An 11,849-nucleotide genomic window follows, 5' to 3' on the forward strand; every position below is an offset into this window, starting at 1 on the left:
ATATATATATATATATATGTTTGGTGTTCCTTGGGATGTGTAGTTGTGTGTTTGTGGTTCTTTTTTTTTCTTTTCTCTCTTCCTTCCTTTTTTTTTCCTGTTTTGTTTAAAAAGTTAGATTTGTTATGTATTTATTTATGTATTTAGTTATTTAGTTTTTTGTTTGCAATTGTGTTTATAGTGTTTTTTTTTTGTTTGAAATTTTTTTCCTTGTGATATTAAATAAAAAAAGAGAAAAGAACACATCCCTAACTCGTGCACATGCGCAGGCAGGGGTAAAAAAAATTTGCAATGACGGGTTCAAATGGACAGGGACGGGGTTACGTGAGCCACGGCGCCCCGGGGGGATCTCGAGGCGTGTAAAACCAAAAACAGGCGCGTTCACGCACGAGGCGAGAAACACGGTTAACGGGAAAAATAAAGAAAAATTAATAAAATTCAAACCGTTTGTTGGATCAAAAATCTGTAAAAAGGAAAAATGGGTCGGGAGACAAAATGAAAATTTTGGAAACATGCAACACGGGTTCGGGGGCAAAATCAGGGTGTTCACATGGGAAAAACGCAAAAAACAAACCCAAAAACACATACAGGCATTAATATCGGAAAATCAGTGCATTGAAATGAAGTACGGAAAGAAGAAAAATGTGCATAACAATGTTCGGGAAAGGAAAATAGGACATTTTTTCTTTTTACCCAGAAATGAGCCAAAAAATAAACTCGGAAATTAATATGGGAAGAACCGTGCGTCGGAATAGTAGGCGGTAAAAAGGAAAAATGTCCAGGAAAAAGGATGTCACAGGACTGGAACATCAAAGCTCTGTTTGGGGGAAATTAGGAAGGGTTCACATGAAAAAACACGAAAAAATGCATCAAAAAACACTCGAAAAAATTAATAACAAAAAATTCGACAGTCGGAAAAGGGGGGAGGAAAAAGGAAAAAGTGGGGGAAAGGCTGGTAGGACACGACTGTCAAATCAAACTAGAATTCCGGTGAAAATAGGGCAGGTTCACATGGAAAATTATGAAAATAGGCATGAAAAAGCTCTGAAAACTCGCAAAAATTAATAACGGATGAACCGTGCATCGAAATGACAGGGAAGAAAAAGGAAAAATGTGAGGGGAAAGGGGTAGGACAGGTTTGATACATCAGTTCAGGGTTCCGAAGAAATAAAGATGTGGTTACATAGGAAAATGTTCCATTTACGGGAATTGATTCAAAAATTAATAACTTGAAAACCGTCTGGCGGAACAGGGGTCGGTAAAAAGAAAAAATAGGCGGTTCAAAGGGACAAACAGGGCTGTAAGGTTGGATTGGGATTTCAATGAACGTAAGGTCCGTTCACATGAAATAAACGCAAAACCAAGAATAAGGGTAAACGGTCAAGGAACAACCCCTCAGACAGGGTGAAATAGAACAAAAGGGTGGGGAAGGGACCCCATTAGGGTAACATGAAGTCACGGCATAGATGCATGATTAAAACATGGTATATGCATAGGGGTATGCAACATGGACGCGCAGGGGTGCGTCCCCACACTTAAGACCTTAACAGGAAGGATAAACCAAACATCAAGGATGGGGTACCTCACATCAGACCAACACAAACGTCCCCACACTTAAAACATAACCAGCACTTAAAAACAGAAGTTGTAGGGTTAGAAAAACTTGGCCCATATTGCCGAAAAGGAATGTCGACTATTGAGGTTGCATCTGGAGGCGTCGTCGGCTGCAGGAGGTAACAAGGTATCGTCACAGCACACATTCTTCGGCCTTCGTGGCAGGGATCACGCGGCAGCACCCAGGGAGGTAGTTGATTGAACGAATCACCAGAAATTCGTCGAAAACGATGGATATTGCACTCAACTCACGATCACTCAAATGGATTGAAAGAGCAGGCACTCGCTCCATTACTAATATCACTCAAGGAAATCAGGATGAAATCCCAGAGCTCACACCTGGTTTAGAAATCGACAAGGGGATGATGCAGAGGTAGTATGCCAGGGTGCACAATGGATGGTGCATCAGTGTATCCAACCCGTCTGGCATAGGTGCAAGGAGAAAAGCCAGGGAGCCTTGTAGTGCAGTGTATAGAATAGAGTGATGTGTCCTGTGCTAATGGCAGAAACCCAGCCCATGGGTGCATAGGGAAATGGGAACGTACCTGACTCCAAAGGTCGTAACGTCCCTCAATCCTCACCTCTCGATAATTGATTGAAGAAACTCCAGTCACACTCAGCCCACCCTCTGTCTCACGCTCTGTTGAAAGATACAGAGGGCAGCCATGTCCTGAAACCCGTTTATGTAATCCTCAAGGTCACTTGTGCAAAGGTTGTATGCCTTGTGCGCATTTGATGGTGCAACTGTGCATCCCACCCTGTGCCGGCATATAGTGCAAGAAGGATGGCTAGGGAGCCTTATAGTGTAGTGAACAAGAACAAATCGTGCTTTGTGCATTGAGAGGCCCTTCCCATGCGTGCAACACTCCATTCACACTTCTCACCTCTTATTTGATTTGAAAGGAAAGATTGGTCACTCACCCCACCCTCTGTCTCACGCTCTGTTGAGAGAGACACAGAGGGCAGTCCTTACTCACATCCCCATCCTGTTAGGATGAAAGCTCATATCACTCAAGGGGTTGGTGATGAAGATCATGTCGACTGTTGGTGTCATCAGGATCTTAAGGAGGAGGCATACCCAGGGAGGCAGCCTACAAATCTCGTACTTCAATGATTGGTAGGAAGAGTCGTCTATTAAGAAGGGCTGTCGGATTGATATTGCAATAACAGCGCTGATGCCAGGAAGCATATTCCACGGTGGATTCCGTGAGGTTTTACGGTGGATTCCGTAAACTTAGATGACCGGGGCTCATACGCAAAGAGGATTCTTTGTGCGAGAAGTTGATGGGGACGCCTGTCCTTTTCGGGCGTTTCATTAATTTAGTGTGTACATGGGTGATTCCATAGCGGGTGATTCCGCAAAATGCATATTAAATTAATAAACGTTTATGAGTTTAGAGTGCGCACTCGTAATAAATTAAAGTTAGGATTTATTTCTAACCAGTTGATTTATTTATGTAGCTGAAGACTGCTAGGTATTCACTTTTGTTGGTTTAATTGTATTATTTTACTAACGATTGTGAATGCTTCAGTTGATGTGTAGAGATAGCAGCAGTGGCGGAGGAAAGCATTGGAGTCTAGCGGGTTTTCGATTCTTGGACTTGATTTTGATAGGCGCCACGCCTATATTTTGTTATGTCTATTGAGACATCGATTATTTATTATTATTTTGTATGCGCTTATGCGCCCGGATATGTTATTTCTATTTGGACATTGAGATTGGGCGTGCCAGACTCTATGGGCACCGTCCATTAGCTTTATTTTCCTATTTTTGTAGAAAGCAAACTCAAAAGCTAAAAGCTTGTCATATTTTTGTAATTGGGCTATTATTGAGCATGAAGATTGGAAATATACATAAAATACATGCTTTGTGAAGCGCTCACACAAGGCATGGGGGGAGATTGAACCCAATTTGTCTCTTGCCTCTTGTCGTGCATGCTTTTACATGGGTTTTTGTGCAAAAAGGTAGAGTACTTTGTTCTTGGGGACCTTCCGGGATTCACCACGTGAGCTATCTGCGACCGATCTGCGCACCAGTGGTATCAGAGCGGAGCAGAGATCAAGAGCTTCCAATCGCTACCAATCTCGGGCGAAGGCGGAGCTCCAGGAACAAACGGGCTCTACAGTCAATTTCGTCGCGAACCGTCGATACAGGCAGACTTCTGGCGATCAAGAACCCCTGTTTCCACTGTCAGATTGCGAAGGACCAAGCTCTGCAGGCGGAGGACCACGCAATCATCTCCATCAATAAGTCGTTGAAAACCAGTGAGAAAGCTCTTAATCTTCTTTACTCAAAGCTTAATTACAAAGCTTAAAAAGCTTAAAAGAAGCTTAAGCTTCTTCAAAATCTCTTCGAGGTATCAAGAAGTGGCTCCGATTTTTCCACGTCATCAAAAAACGCCCCCCCCCCCTCACGAAAAAAAACGGCGGCCTGCTAGTCCTCCTTAAGCTCCTAAGCTTAAGCTTAATTACTTAAGCTTAAGCCTTTCTGCAAGTCACACAGATCAGATAAGTCGGCAAACTCCGGGTCTCGCACTTCTAAAGTCAAGTTTCGCAAGTCGACAGTAATCAAGTTCTGCAAGTTCTGCAAGTCGGCCTAAGTCCAGCAAGTCAACAACTCTGCAAGTCTGCTAAGTCTGCAACTCTGCAAGTCAGACTAAATCAGAACTGACTAGTGCTTAAAACTCATAGAAGACTTGTTCGCATGCAAAAACTCTGAACTGGAAAGTTGTTTGCAGCAAGCTGTTCTACCTATCTACAAGTTCCTTGAAGTACTTTCAGCAAACGGATACAGAAATATTGCAGAATTTCTGAAAATTGAAGAAGAAATACCCAAAAATACATAGCCTTGTAACCCCAAATTTGAGCTATGCTCATCCCGCTAACTGATTTTGAGTGAGAAAGGTTTGTTGAGTTTTACAGGATGACTACCCCACATATGGATGATCCTATGGCTGAAGACGACCTACCTGAGCCTACCATGGAACAAAAGTTGGATCTTATCATGCTGCAATTGGAAGAAGAGCGAAGAGCTAGGCAAGCCTTGCAAGCGCAATTGACAAAGCTACAAGGAGCGTCCACTGATAAAGAAGAACCTCAAGTTGAAGATTTGATTCGACGTACCATCGACGCCACTCTTGAAGCACAAACCATTCGCAAGGAATCCAAGATAAGTAAACGAAGTTTCAAGTTTCGCACTTTCAATGGCATAAGAGAAGGAAAGACGGTTTTATCATTCATTAGCCAGTTTGATGACTATTTCCATGAGGAAACTTATCCTGAAAAAGATAAAATCAAGTGTGTTACTAATCATCTGATAGACAGAGCATCACTTTGGTGGACTATAGTCCGCAAGAGTATAGAATGTCCTGCTACTTGGGAAGATTTCAAGAAGAAGTTCATGCAAAATTTCCTTCCGCCGCAATTTCATGAGAAGGCTATCAAACAATGGGATCTACTTCAACAGCGAGATCGTGAGCCTATTCCACAGTATACAGAGCGTTTTTGGAATGCACTCCTACAGTTACGCATGCTTGAAGACGTACCAGAGACGACACATAAGCGGAAGTATATGTCTGGACTTCTTGGACATTACTATGCTGAAGTGAACATGTTCAAGCCTGCTACCCTTGAAGACGCCATCTCCTTAGCTCACGACACTGAAGATACGTTACGCGGAAGAGATCGACGACCACAGCAATTCCAAGCAAACGGTAATTATGGATCTAAACAATTCAATTCCAATTTCAGAAGATTTAATCCAGGTCGTTTCTCATCACCATCTTTCCGCAAGAATTGGCCTAAACCATCTGCATTACCATCCACTGTCAATCCAAATCCTAAGCCTATTCCACAAGCAAATCCAAATATACCCAGACTCCCAGCCATTGCAAATAATGTGACCAAAGCCAAGCCAATCGTATGCTACAAGTGTCACTAGCCAGGGCATCTCGCAGCAAATTGTCATTCAAAGAAGCCACCAGCACATATCAATTACCTTGGAGCCATGGACGAAGAAGAGCATGAGGATATGCCAGATTTCACTGAAGATGAGGATGATCCTACTACTACTTCCGACACTTTACCAGGTATGCTTACTTCACATTCATTGTTGACTATGAAATGTATGGTGCATGGAAAAGAAAGAACTATATTGCATGATGACGGTAGTACCCATGACTTTATTTCAGCAAAATTGGTAAAGGAATTAAAATTGCATACTGTACCTATGCATTATCGCATAAAAGCTGCATTTTTAGGCACTAGGTACAATGGCACACAAGAAGTTCAAGATTTAGAAATTCAAATTGGTTCATATATTGAAAGAAGAAATTTCTTAGTTGTACCATTACAGTCAAGCGACATTATCCTAGGAATGCCATGGAGACACCAGCATAATCCAAATATAGATTATTCCACACACACAATGAATATTAATTTTCAAGGAAAATCTATTACATTATTTGGTATGCATGCATCTCATATTTTTCCACTGCTTTCGCATACTCAAGCAAAACGTGCACTACGCAAGAATACTAAATCATATCTCATTTGGGTGAATGAATTGCATGCAAAGGAAAATCATATGCACCCTAGGCATAAGGAATTTCTTGCATATTTTAAGGACTGTTTTGCAGAAGACCTACCACCAGGTTTACCTCCATCACGTCCAGAAGACCATAAGATTGACCTAATACCTGGCACACAACCACCTTGCAAAGCACCATATAGGCACAATCAAATAGAGCAAAAAGAAATCCAGAATCAAGTTGAAGAATTACTAAATAGAGGCTTAATTCGACCTAGCAGTTCTCCATTCGGTGCACCTGTGCTCTTAGTCAAGAAAAAGAATAATACCTATCGTATGTGTATTGACTACCGAGCATTAAATAAGATCACTGTAAAGAATAGGTATCCTATACCTAGAGTCGATGACCTTATGGACAAACTGCAAGGATCTTCTATATTTAGTAAAATTGACCTTAAGTCTGGATATCATCAGGTGAGGCTAGATAGATCTGACATATTTAAGACTGCATTTAGGACACAGTTTGGCCATTACGAATTCTTAGTCATGCCATTCGGATTAACTAATGCACCTGCTACTTTCAGTAGAATGATGAACCGTATTTTTCTGAAATATCAGTATTATGTGATTGTTTTCTTTGATGATATTTTGGTGTTCAGTCAAAGTGAAAAAGAGCATTATGAGCATTTATCATTAGTTTTTCAATTACTGAAAGAAAATCAATTGTTTGCAAATCCTGACAAGAGTGACGGCGGCATTCAATCTTTTGTGCGTCGCCTCCATGTGCGCGGGGTTTAGGGTTCGCGTTTAGTCGCGTCCTCCGTGGCATGAGCGGCATGGCATGCCGCCATGCCTCGCTCTTGAGCTCTCTCGTGCCACTTTCCGAGTATACAAGAGCTCTTTGGAATTCCTTTGTGTTTGTGGTGCGGTCACACCAGCGCTAATACACCGGATCCCATCAGAACTCCGCAGTTAAGCGCGCTTGGGCCAGAACAGTACTGGGATGGATGACCTCCCGGGAAGTCCTGGTGCTGCACCCTTTTGCATCAACTTGGCCATTGGCTCTAGGGTAATAGGGAGTGGACTTACGATGGCGGATCTTATACAGTTCCGTCAGCTCCTCCATGATTTTGTTAAGGAAATGAGTCCCTCTATCACTTACCAGCTCAAGGGGACTGCCAAAACGGGTGATAATATTCTCGTACATGAACATGGATACACTGTTACCATCATCCCTCTTCAAGGCTTTAGCTTCACACCACTTTGTGATATAATCCGTACATATTAAGATGTATCTGTTTTGCTTCCATCTGGTAGATGGATCAATGGGACCCACGAAATCAATCCCCCACTTCTCAAACGGCTTTAGGGGAAGAATGGGTTGTAGTGGCATGGCACTTGTTTTGGTGGGTTTCCTCATTCGCTGACAAGCATCACATCTTTTACAGTAATCATATGCATCCTTGTGGAGGGTCGGCCTAGTATCCTGCTAATAGAGCCTTCCTAGCTATCACTTCTCTTGTGAAGTGTCCACCACATGGTTCATCATGGCATGCTTTCAATACTATACCGATTTCATCCCCTGCAACACATCTTTGTAGCACTTCATCTTTGCCTTTCTTGTACAGTGCACCGCCTAGCAAAGTGTAGGGGGCTGATTCTAAGAGAAGCTTCTTCCGCTCATGACTTGAGATTCCAGGAGGATACTGTTGAGTTGCCAAGAGGTTGGCTATGTCTGCATACATGGGAGTAACTGTTTCAACTAGAAACAAGGAAGCGTCAAGAAGGTCTGGATCATCCTGTTCCTCTTCTTCTGTTTGAGGGATCTGTGATAGATGATCGGCTAGGACATGGGAACGGCCTTACTGACTACTTCAAAGTCAAACTCCTGGACTAAGAGCAACTATCTCATCAGTTGTCCTTTAACATCTACTTTTTTCATCAAGAAGGACAGGGCTTCATGATCCACATAGAACTTGAAATGTGTGGACAATAAATAGTGTCGAAACTTCTCTAGCGCAAACACCATTGCCAAGCACTCAAGCTATGTCACTGTATAGTTCCGTTCCCTATTAGTGACCTTTCAGCTTGCATAATATATCGGTTGATCTAATTTTGAGGGGCCCTTTTGACATAGGACAACACCTAGCCCTTCAACGAATGCATATGTGTGCACATGGAACTCCTTCGTCCAATCAGGAGGCTGTAAAATAGGTGCTTGGATCAGCATTGTTTTAGGGTATTAAATGCCTCTTCATAGTCATTAGTCCAAAGGAAATCAGCTTCTTTCCTTAGGAGCTTGTGTAGAGGGTCTGCCTTAGTTGCAAAATGTGCAATAAATCTTCTGTAATAGCCCACATGGCCAATAAATCCTCTCAATAGCTTGAGGTTTGTTGGTGCTGTTAAGGCGGCAATCTTCTCAATCTTTGCCGGGTCTGTTGCAATCCCTTGTGCAGAGACAATATGGCCCAACAGAACTCCCGAGGAGATGCCAAAGACACATTTGTCGGGGTTGAGAGAAATCCCATTCTCTCGGCATCTGTCAAAACATTGCTCTAGGTGTCCCTAGTGCTCATGGATTAAACTATAGACACAGAAGTCATCAAGATACACCTCAATGAAATCATACAGATGATTCTAAAAGGCAGCCATCATTACTCGTTGGAAGGTGGCAGGAGCATTACAGAGTCCGAATGGCATCACTCTGTAGGCATAGGTCCCCCATTCTGTGGTGAAGGTTATTTTGGATTGGTCCTCTTCTACGATTTGGACTTGGTTATATCCACTGAATCCATCCAAGAAGGAATACAGCTCATGGCCTGCCCACTATGTCCAACAGTTGGTCTGTAAAAGGGATAGGAAAATGATCCTTCTTTGTCTTCAAATTGAGCTTTCGAAAGTCAACACATATTCAAAGTTTCCCATTATTCTTGGGTACTACCACAATGGGCGAAACCCATTCACTGTTAGCCACGGGATAAATGAACTCTGCTTCAAGATGTTTCAATAATTCAGCCTTTACCAGAGCATAGTAATTAGGATTCATACGCCTTTGTCTTTGCCTTACAGGTTTGGCATCAGGATCTAGGTCAATGTGATGCTGGCATACTGTGGGATCAATCCCCTTTAGGTCTTTATACGACCAAGCAAACACATCCAAGTTCTCCTTTAGTAGGTCTCGCAAGACCACTAGTTCTTCTTCTGGAAGATTGAGACCCACTTTCAGGTGACGTTCGGTTCCTTCAGCATCCAATAATGTTACTTGTCTTTCACCTTCCACCTCGCGGATAAATGTCCCCCGGATTGCTTCTGGATAGAGGTCTAACTCTTTCAAGAGAGTAGTATCCTCGTCTGATGTTCCATTAGAACTAGTGTCCTCCTTTTGAACAGATGATGCATTCATCTGTTTAGGTTGCTGGAAGGGTATCAAAGCTTTGTTTGTTTCGGTGTGAGTGGTAATTTCTTCTGGACTTAGGGATTCATCTTCGGAGGATGCATCCAAAAATGTCACATAGCACGGACTTGCTAGAGGTCGTGGCTTTGAGGGCTTGGGCTTTTGTTGGCAGAGGGCATCATCATCATCTTTTCTTTGGACTGAATAGTCAGGGCGATAGGAGCCACTGGTGAACTTAATTTTTATGCTTTTAATCCATTGCTTATACAGATGCTGCATACTTTGTGGTCCATTGACCAACCCAAACGGAACCATGGTCATTCCATCTAGTACCCTGAGATATTTGGCCTTTGAGGTCTTTGTAGGGACATCAACCAGATCATCCTCTATCAAAGGGAGTTCTTCATCTGCACTTTCATAGCCTACTTCATTTTCTTCCTCATCAGTTTCATCCTCATCCTCTGGAGGCTCTGTCTCTGCTTTTGTAGAGGCTCTGTAGGAGAAGAACAGATCTTCTACCTCTACATGTGCTTCTGCTTCTGTCACCAGTTCTGACTCTGCTTCTGCCTCTGGCTCTGGCTCTGTATCTATTACTGTCTCTGTTCTGTAGCCGCTCTATATCTGTTCTGCCTCTGGACTGTCTCTGCTCTATAACTGTACTGTCTCTGTACTGTCTCTGCTCTGTCTCTGCAACTGTCATGTAACAGGGAGAACAGTACATCCATGCTTCTATTTCAATGTCAGAGGTGATTTCAAAAGTTAATTCTAGTTGAGGCAGGAGGTATTCTCCCATGGACAAGGATTTTACTTCTCTTGGCAGTTGGCTTACAGTGCCCACTATTAGGGACAGTGCCTCTGTTTTCTTAGGAAAGATTTGCTTAACAACTTCTTCATCTCCTAATGTACCATCTGTTGCCTCGTTAGAGGAGTCGGTTATGACTTCAATGGATGTGGATCCATTGCCTTTTTGAGATCCATATAGCTTTAACACTGCTTTATTGGGTCCTGTGCCTAGGGTTAGGGTTCCTTTGAACCAATCCCTCCTGGCTCTTGCTTCAAAAAGCCAAGGTCTTCCCAACAGCAGAGGGTATGAAGTCCCATAAGAATTTGGTTTGACCACCAAACATGTCAGTCAATAGTCTCTTCCTGCAAGGGTTGTTTTTACATATGGGAGGATGCCCAACAGTTTGACTCTACTTTGGTCTGCCAATCTGATAAGCCACTGTGTAGGTTGAATTCCTTGCAACCCTAAGTCCTTCATTGTGACATCCGTCATTATGTTTATTGATGAGCCTCCATCAATCAATACATCTGAAATGAAGCATCCTTCTATCCATACACTAATCTCTAGGGTTCCAGGATCTAGGAAGGCATTAGCCGCATCCACTTCCTTTATAGGCTCTGGGGCCTTATTGGTCTTGGTTGCTGTCGAAGGAGTGATCCTTAGTCCACGCCTTCGTGTCAAGTTGCTTTTGAATCTCTTTCGACAGCTGGGAGACAGCATCAGCAACTACCGGAATGTTAAGTTTGGTTTAAAAGTGTCTAGGTCTTTGACCAAGTCATAATCTTTAATAGGATCCACAGGCTTCTCCAGCCGGCTGGGAAATGGGGCTACACCCATTTTCATCTTTCTTTTTTCTTCTAACAATTGCAACATCGACACTTCTTTTATTTTTGGAAGTGCTTCTGTATCATCTATCTCTTTGGCCTCTGGTCCTATCTCTGGGACTGTCTCTGTATTCCTCTATGGCACTGTAGTGCTTTGTAGTGTACTGTTCTCTTCTATACTGCTCTATCCCTCTGTAGGTAGGTTGAACTTCACAATCTTGGCACGAGAGTTATTTTGATTCTGTACCACTGGTTTCTTCTTCCTGGTGCACGTAACAGCAACAACTTCCAACTCTACCAAATTGGAAGCAGGCTCTTGTACCTTCTGTTGGCTATTAGTGGCATTGGCCTTTACAGGGGCTAGACTGGGACAGTCCTTTGCACTGTGGCCTTCACCTTTACATCAGCTGCATAAGGGCTTGTAATCCACAGATCGTCTAGGGTTTGGACAATTTGGGGAGATATGTCCCTTTTCTCCACACCTATAACATTCCACCTCTGATCTCTGACCACCGTTAGACTGTCGTCCTTTGTAACTTTGAGAGGGAAACCTCCTTGGACCAAAATTATGACCAAATTCCCTAGGCTTTGGTCCAATATCCTGTGTTGTCATTTTGGATTCTAGCAAGTTGAATCTTGCAGTTTCATCCTTCTATCTTCGTTTATGCATCTCTTTCAGAGAGCAAATATCCTTTGTATGGTTCT

General features: G+C 42.8%; 1 non-coding gene across 1 annotated transcript; it reads left to right on the plus strand.

Moving 5' to 3' along the window:
* The first annotated feature begins 7,063 nt into the window (after positions 1-7,063).
* On the plus strand, positions 7,064-7,182 carry LOC148035732 (5S ribosomal RNA). The gene has a single exon (XR_015691050.1). It is a non-coding gene; the product is annotated as a 5S ribosomal RNA (ribosomal RNA).
* The last annotated feature ends 4,667 nt before the right edge of the window (positions 7,183-11,849 follow it).

This window comes from Lygodium microphyllum, chromosome 5 (genome assembly GCF_053477565.2).
Source record: "Lygodium microphyllum isolate KBCC chromosome 5, Lygodium_microphyllum_v1.1.10, whole genome shotgun sequence".
Lineage (NCBI taxonomy): Eukaryota > Viridiplantae > Streptophyta > Polypodiopsida > Schizaeales > Lygodiaceae > Lygodium > Lygodium microphyllum.